This window comes from Bos indicus x Bos taurus, chromosome 6 (assembly GCF_003369695.1).
Source record: "Bos indicus x Bos taurus breed Angus x Brahman F1 hybrid chromosome 6, Bos_hybrid_MaternalHap_v2.0, whole genome shotgun sequence".
NCBI classification, from domain to species: domain Eukaryota; kingdom Metazoa; phylum Chordata; class Mammalia; order Artiodactyla; family Bovidae; genus Bos; species Bos indicus x Bos taurus.
Window position 1 is genome coordinate 116,508,041 of NC_040081.1, and position 8,801 is coordinate 116,516,841.

Sequence of the window (8,801 nt, forward strand, 5' to 3'; positions counted from 1 at the left end):
CTCCCTGTCACTCTCTGGGGCCCTGAGGTCTCCCTTCAGTGCTGAGCCCTTGTGGGGACGGAGCTGTCAGCCTGTCTGAGCCTCCTCGAACCCCAGGGGCGGCACGGGACTGGGAAGAACAGGCCTGGTCTCGTGGGGCCGCTCCTGCAGGCGCCCACAGGCCCAGCTCCCGCCCAGCTCTCCCGCTCCCTCCTACAGGTCATCAGAATCTGCCACAAACCAGAGAACTCGGGGGTGCAGACACCACCTCCCCGGGGACCCTCAAGCTGTCCCCACCAGCCTTACTCCCAAGAGGCTTTTCGGGGACCCCTGACTGCCCAGTTCTGGGGTTCCTGAGCTGGAGGCAGAGGGGCGTGCTGGCCCTGCTGGCACCTTACCCCTGTCCCCCTGTGGCCCCACTTTGCTGTCAGTGCTGTGAGGCTCAGCCCAGGATCTGGGTGCACTCTGGGGAGGCCCTCCTCCAACCCCCAGGACCAGCCCTGGCCCCCAATCCCAGAATGGTGCCCACACAGTTCATCCTGTGGAGGAGCAGGCCCGACACAGAGGCCCCCTGGGGGCTCCCCTCCCTACACTACCCCCGTCTCCCGTCCAGGGACCGCTGAACCCAGTCCCCTCCCTCCTTGGCCCAGCCCACACTGGTGGGCTCTGGTCACTTGCTGTGTTAGGATTGGCTTTGGTTGCGTGGAAGAGAAAAGCTCAATGAATGGAAATTGAAGAAGATTGTTTGTCTCTCCTGTGTGAGGGAGAGCTGGCCATTGGAGGCCCTGGGCAGCTGTGACACCTTCCCAGAATTCTGAGGGCACCAGCTCTGTCCAGCTCTCCCATTGCCCCATCCCGGCTGGGTTGGGCCTCGTCTTCATGGACACACATGGAGGGTGTGGCTCCAGCCATCACATCCACGTTCTAGGCACAAACAAGGAGAGGAGAGGGGAGCGACTGCTTCCTTTAAGGACCTTTCCGGAAGCCCTTGTAACAGCTGCTCAGATCTCATTGGCCAGAACTTGGTCACTTGACCGCTCCTAGCCAAGGGAGGTTGGGAAATGTAGTTTCTTAGCTGGGGAGACCCCCCCCCTCCCCCCACCAACTGCCCCATGCCTGGTAAGAAGGGGAGTGGGCATGGGGGCTGCCAGCAGACCCGCTCCCCCACAGAGCACCCTAGCAGCTTCATCTGTCTCCCTGCCCACCTGTTTCGCTTAACTCTGACCAGCGCTGTTCCATCTGGGCGTGCTGGGGACAGCCCTACCTTCATAGCCACACGCTCGGGGGCACTCGCCCAGCCAGCAGCCTGCCCTGGCCTGCTGTGTCGGCCACCCCACTCCCCTGGCAGGCTCGTGCCCCCAGCTCACCCTGCTGCTGTTTCCACCCAGCCCCACATTGCCTCTGGCTGCCTGCTGTGTGGCCTTCTTTCAGAGCCAAAGCTCCAGACTGTCCACACGGGCCGCCCTCCCACTGGGGCAGGCAGCCTGTCCCACTCCTTCCTTCTCAGGGCCTGGTGCCCCCGCTTGTCCTGCTGAGCTGAGGGGGAGCCCCATCTCACTTCCTGCCCAGGACGCCCTCAGCACCACTTCCCCAACCCAGGCGCTCCCGTCCTCGTCCCCACGGGCCCCTCTCCTCTGGCTGTGAGGCTCTCCTGTGCTGCCCAGCCCTGCCCACACCAGTGGTGTGGCCTGCCACTCAGCGGCTGATGCCCCTGCCACCCCAGGTTCAGTTCTCCACTTGTGACCACGTGCCCTTGCTCCTGGGCAGCCAGTGTGACCTACCACACCCCCACCCCCAGGGTGGCCCCCGGCTGGGCCACTGAAACGTCGCTCAGCGCAGAGGGACCGTCCTTGGCCACCTGCGGCTTTCTGGAGGGCGTGCCGTTTCCAGGGGACGGGCAAGGCTGGGTGGACGAAGTGGGTGACCTGGGGGTGGGCAGGGGCGTACAGGGCATCCTCAGAAACGCAGGGACTGTCACCTGGGGGTGGGGGGTGCAGGGCTGGGCACACAGGTTTCAGGGGACAATGGAAGGTGCCCTGTCCCACCCCACACCTTCAGCGGGGTGGTGGCCCCCTCTGGAGAAGCCCCTGCCAGGCGTGACCACTCTCTGTCTTGCCAGGACACAGACCTGATGGTAGCTGGGTGCTGATCCCCGGGAGACAGACCACCTTTCCTGCTTTCTGGGCAGCAGGACACTCCCAGGGGATTAGGTTTGGCCAAGTTGACATAAGCAGTGTGTGCTACTGGAGGAGTTCCTGAGGGGGCCCCTCACAGGAAATGGCTGAGGCTACAGCACAGCCGCCTCTTCTGCAGACACAGTGATGGCTGGAGCTCCAGCAGCCACCGTGGGCCAAGAGATAGTCTTGGGGGATACAGGCCTTGTGCTCTGATGCTGGGGGTGGGGAGGGATGAAGCCCAGTGGCTCCATGCAGCTTCCTCACCAATCTGAGCACCACCTGAGGACTTTCAGTTCAGTTCAGTCGCTCAGTTGTGTCTGACTCTTTGTGACCCCATGAATCGCCAGGCCTCCCTGTCCATCACCAACTTCCGGAGTCTACCCAAACCCATGTCCATCGAGTCGGTGATACCATCCAGCCATCGCATCCTCTGTCGTCCCCTTCTCCTCCTGCCCCCAATCCCTCCCAGCATCATAGTCTTTTCCAATGAGTCAGCTCTTCCCGTCAGGTGGCCTAAGGATTGGGATTTCCAGCTTCATCATCAGTCCTTCCAATAAACACCCAGGACTGATCTCCTTTAGGATGGACTGGTTGGATATCCTTGCAGTCCAAGGGACTCTCAAGAGTCTTCTCCAACACCGCAGTTCAAAAGCATCAATTCTTCAGCGCTCAGCTTTCTTCACAGTCCAACTCTCACATCCACACATGACCACTGGAAAAGCCATAGCCTTCACTAGACGGACGTTTCTTGGCAAAGTAATGTCTCTGCTTTTGAATATGCTGTCTAGGTTGATCATAACTTTCCTTCCACGGAGTAAGCATCTTTTAATTTCATGGCTGCAATCACCATCTGCAGTGATTTTGGAGCCCAGAAAAATAAAGTCAGCCACTGTTTCCCCATCTATTTGCCATGAAGTGATGGGACCAGACGCCGTGATCTTAGTTTTCTGAATGTTGAGCTTTAAGCCAACTTTTTCACTCTCCTCTTTCACTTTCATCAAGAGGCCTCATCAAGTTCCTCTTCACTTTCTGCCATAAGGGTGGTGTCATCTGCATATCCGAGGTTATTGATATTTCTCCCAGCAATCTTGATTCCAGTTTGCGCTTCTTCCAGCCCAGCGTTTCTCATGACGTACTCTACACAGAAGTTAAATAAGCAGGGTGACAAAATACAGCCTTGACATACTCCTTTTCCTATTGGGAACCAGTCTGTCGTTCCATGTCCAGTTCTAACTGTTGCTTCCTGACCTGCATACAGGTTTCTCAAGAGGCAGGTCAGGTGGTCTGGTATTCCCATCTCTTTCAGAATTTTCCACAGTTTATTGTGATCTACACAGTCAAAGGCTTTGGCATAGTCCATAAAGCAGAAATAGATGTTTTTCTGGAACTCTCTTGCTTTTTCGATGATCCAGCGGATGTTTGGCAATATGATCTTTGGTTCCTCTGCCTTTTCTAAAACCAGCTTGAACACCTGGAAGTTCACGGTTCACGTATTGCTGAAGCCTGGCTTGGAGAATTTAAGAGCATTACTTTACTAGCGTGAGATGAGTGTGAGTGTGTGGTAGTTTGAGCCTTCTTTGGCGCTGCCTGTCTTTGGGGCTGGAGCTTCAACCCTGTGTTCACAAGGCTCTGTTACTGGAGTGCTCCATTCTGTGCAGCCAACTCTGACTCCTGCTCCCTGGGCAGTCTGCCCTTGGCAAGGGGGCTGCACCATACCACCCCACACCTCCGTGGCCCCGGGAATATAAAACGAAGAAGCCACGAAAGACTGGTTAAATTCAGCTACATTAAAAAAAAATCTACATGGCAGAAAACAATGTAAGCAAAATCAGAAGATAAAATTAGGATGTATTTGCAACTCATCATGTACAGCTTGTTTTCTCACTGAATAAAGCGTTCCCACAGTTTAATAAGAAACCCATAAACTAACAGAAAAATGAGCAAAGGGTATGGAATACAATTCTCAGAAAAGGATAAACAACAAATACTTTAACACATGGAAAATGCTTGGTCTCACTCCTAAGAGAAACATCAGTTACAACTGTAAGTGACGTTCTCACGGGGCAAAGATCCAAACATTCATGAGGTGAGAACCCAGTCACGGCCAGCATCTGGCTGGTAGAACACTGAAGGTATGCCCAATACCCCCACACACGCCCCCACACTCCCACGCACACGTGCATGCACTCATGCACACTCACCCCACAGGCATGCACATGCACCGCACACATGCACATATCCACGCACACGCACCCCCCACACGCATGCACATGCACCCCACACATGCACACCCATCCCACACATATACACACACAGGCACACACACCCCACACATGCACACCCCCCCCACACATGCAGACCCATCCCACACATGCACACCCATGCACACGCACCCCACACATGCACACCCATCCCACACATGCACACCCATGCACACGCACCCCACACATGCACACACATCCCACACATACACACACATCCCACACACACACCCATGCACACGCACCCCACACATGCACACCCATGCACACCCATCCCACACATACACACACACATGCACACGCACCCCACACAGGCACATCCATGCACATGCATGCACACACAGGCACATGCATGCACACACAGCTAGTCAGCAAAACCACAAGACTCAATGGATCAAAGCATATGAGGAACCCTAATGAGCTGATCAGCAAGCTGCCAGGCAAGGACTCACATGCCAAGCACAACAGGTGCAGATTTACACAACTGGTCCAGGAAACACACTGAACAAACAAACAGAAACAAATGTGGGGGACGGGAGGATCTTCCAGAGTTGCCACATCATATCACTTAAAAAAAAGAGAGACACAAGAAGAACCAGTAAAGTAGAGCCCACACAAAGGGAGAAAGTGGTCAAGAGAAACTTCTGGAATAAGCCCAGATGTTAAACTTACTAGACAAGTACTTTAAATCAGTTATTGTATGTTCATGTCTAAAGAATTAAATTATAAGAATGATGTCTTACCAATAGAGTATCAATAACAAGAAACAAATTAAGGAAGAAAACAAAACAGACTTTTTCTGGACTGAAAAAGTACAACCACTAAAATGGAAAGCTCACTAGAGCAACTCAACACCAGACTGTAGTTGGCAAAAGAAAGAATCTAGGCCCCAAAGATAGGTCAACAGGTCCAGTCTGAGAAACAGAAAAAAGAATGAAGAAAAAGAGGCCTGCGAGGCCAGTGTGCGCATGTGATGGGGGTCCTAGAAGAGGAAAGAGGGACGGGCAGAAAGAATCTTCGGAGAAATAATGGCCAAAAACCTTCCAAGTTTAAAGAGAAACCACCTCTACAAGCAAGCAGCTCAGCAGAGCCCCAGCAGCACACGGACGAGTCCCTGACTAGACAGGCTTTAGTTAACAGCAGGATGGTGAAGACGGGGCATCTTGAAAGCAGAGGAAAACCCAGCTCAGTATGTAGAGGCTTCTTTCCCTGAAAGACGGACAGCGGCCTTCTCGCCTGGAACCCTGGAGCCTAGGAAGCAGTGACATGACATAGTCCAAGTGTTGAAAGAAAAAACTGTTACACCAAGGAGTCCATATCCACCAAAACTACTCAAGAACGAAGAAGAAATGAAGACATCCCCAAAGAGACAAGAACAAAGACAGTTCACAGCTGGCAGATTCAGATCCTCAGGGAGACACAGAGTGCTGGTAAAGGCAGCCTCGGGGCCGCTAAGTCAGTGTAAACATGTCTACGGACCTTGTCCTTTCCTCGAGTTAAAGAGCAACTACATAAAGCGATAATCACAAACCTATGTTGATGCGCTGACAACCTGTAAGATGCAACTTGTATGATAAGAACAGTGGAAAGGAGCCAGGAAGAAACAGCTCTCAGGGAGCAGCTCCGTAACCACTGAAATCAGTCGGCGTTAATCCACACTAGAGAGCAGTCAAGTTGTTCAGCGTAATCCTCAATGCAACCACTGAAAAAATTATCTACAAATAATGAAAGGCACAGGGAATTAAAGTATTACAAGGAATTAAACAGTTATTTAACACACATGAAATCAGTAACAGAGGAAGAAAGGTTTTAAGAGACATGTAGAAAAAAAAGAAAGATGGCAGACATAAATCTTACCTCATCAGTAATTATATTAAAGGGAAGTAGACTAAACATTCCACTCAAGCAACAGAGTCGGTAGAACGGACCAAACACATGCCATCCATTAGAAAGACTTGAGATTCAGAGACGGCGAGAGGGAAGGGCTGGAGAAGGCTGTGTCACGCGAACAAGAAGGTGCACTCACGTCGCACAAGAGAGACGTCAGGCAAACGCTGTCACTAGAGACAGAGCAGGCTGCGCTCTGAGATAAAAGGTCAATCCCTCAGGAAGAAATACCGGATATAAACATATATGCACTTAGCAACAAAGCCCTAAAGTGTACGAAGCAAAAACAGACAGAAGAGGGAGAAACAGATAATGTTAATAGTTGGAGATTTCAATACCCTACTTTCAATAAGGAATGTAACAGCTGCGGTAAAGATCAATAGGAAAAGAAAACCTGAGCAGCACGAGGCACCAAGCAGACCTGCAGACTCCATGGAACAGCCACCACCAGCAGAACACGGAGCCGCACCTAACTCTCCAGGACAGACCACGCGCCTCAAATTCTGAAGGACTGAACCGCACAAGACGTGCTCTTCGCTCAGTGAAATTAGAAATCAAGTGCCGGGAGGAACTCAGGAGCACGTGGACATTAAGCAACAAGCTCCTCAATAAACGACGGGCAGAAGAAGAAGTCACGAGAGAGGCTAGAAAATGCTCTAAGAATAAACAAACATGAATACACAATACGCTAAAATGTGCAGGACGAAGCTGAATCAGTGCTTAGACGGAAATTTATGCCCATAAATGTCTACATTACAAAGCAGACCTCAAGACAGTAAGCTGAACTTGCACTGAAGGGAGTATGACAAAACTGAAAATCACACATGCAAGCAACCCAAGGAAATCAAAGTCAGAGTGGAAACCAACCAAGCAAAATGACAAATAATAGAGGACAACTTCAAACAGATCAATAAAATTGATAATTCTTTAGCTAGACCAACCAAGAAAATAGAGAAGACTCAAATTTCTACAGTCAGGAATGACACAGGAGACGGGACAACCAGCCTTGTTCTTCTTGTTCCGTCACCAAGTTGTGTCCAACTCTAGGCGACCCCATGGACTGCAGCACGCCAGGCTCCCCTATCCCTCCCCATCTCCCGGAGTTTGCCCAAGTTCATGTCCATTGAGTTGGTGATGCCATCCAGCCATCTCATCCTCTGTCGTCCCCTTCTCCTCCTGCCCTCAATCTCTCCCAGCATCAGGGTCTTTTCCAGTGAGTCCCTTTGCATCAGGTGGCCAAAGTATTGGAACTTCAGCTTCAGCATCAGTCCTTCCAATGAGGATTCAGGGTTGATTTGAAGATTGACTGGTTGGATCTCCTTGCTGTCCAAGGGGCTCTCAAGAGTCTTCTCCAAGACCACAGTTCAAAAGCATCAATTCTTCAGTGCTCTGCCTTCGTTATGGTTCAGCTTTCACAATCGTCCGTGACCACTGGGAAGACCATAGCCTTGACTGTGGAATCTCTGTCAGCAAAGTGGCGCCTCCGCTTTCTAACACACTGTCTAGGTCCGTCACAGCTTTCCTACCAAGAGGCAATCGCCTTCTGCTTTCACGGCTGCGGTGGCCTGAGAGCCCAAGGAGAGGGGGTTTGCCACTGCTTCCCCTCTTCCCCTTCTATCTGCCATGAAGAGATGGGACCGGATGCCATGATCACATTTTTCTTAATGTTTAGTTTTAAGCTGGCTTTTTCACTCTCCTCCTTCAAGAGGTTCTTTAGTTCCTCTCTGCTTTCTGCCATTTGAGTGGTACCACCTGCAAATCTGAGGTTGTTGGTATCTCTCCCAGCAGTCTTGATTCCAGCTTGCGCTCCATCCACGTAGCATTTCTTGTGATGTGCTCTGCACATGTTCAGCAGGGTGGCAGGAAACAGCCTTGGCTACTCCTTTCTCAGTTCTGAACCAGTCCATTGTTCCATACAAGGCTCTAACTGTTGCTTCCTGACTGGCATACGGGTTTCTCAGGAGACAAGTAAGATGGTCTGGTATTGTCATCTCTTTTAAGAGTTTTTCACAGTTGTTATGATCCACATTGTCAAAGGCTTTGGCGTAATCAATGAAACAGAGGTAGATTTTTTTTTTTTTGGAACGCCTTTGCTTTCTGTATGATCTAGCAAATGCTGGCAATTTGAACTCTGGTTCCTCTGCCTTTTCTAAACCCAGCTTGGACATCTGGAAGTTCTCAGTTCACGTACTGCTGAAGCCTGGCATGAAGAATTCTGAGCACTAGCTTATTAGCATGGGAGATGAGAGTGGCTGCCTGGTGGTTTGAACATTGCTTAGGGCAGCCCTTCTTGGGAACTGGGGTGAGGATTGACCTTTTCCAGTCCTGTGGCCACTGCTGGGTTTTCAAGTCTGCTGCCATGCTGAGGTAGCACTTTGACAGCATCATCTTTGGGATCTTACACAGCTCTGCTGGAATCCATCACCCCCACTAGGTTTGCTGGCAGCAGTGCTTCCTACGGCCCACTTGACTTCACAGCCCAGAATGTCTGGCTCTG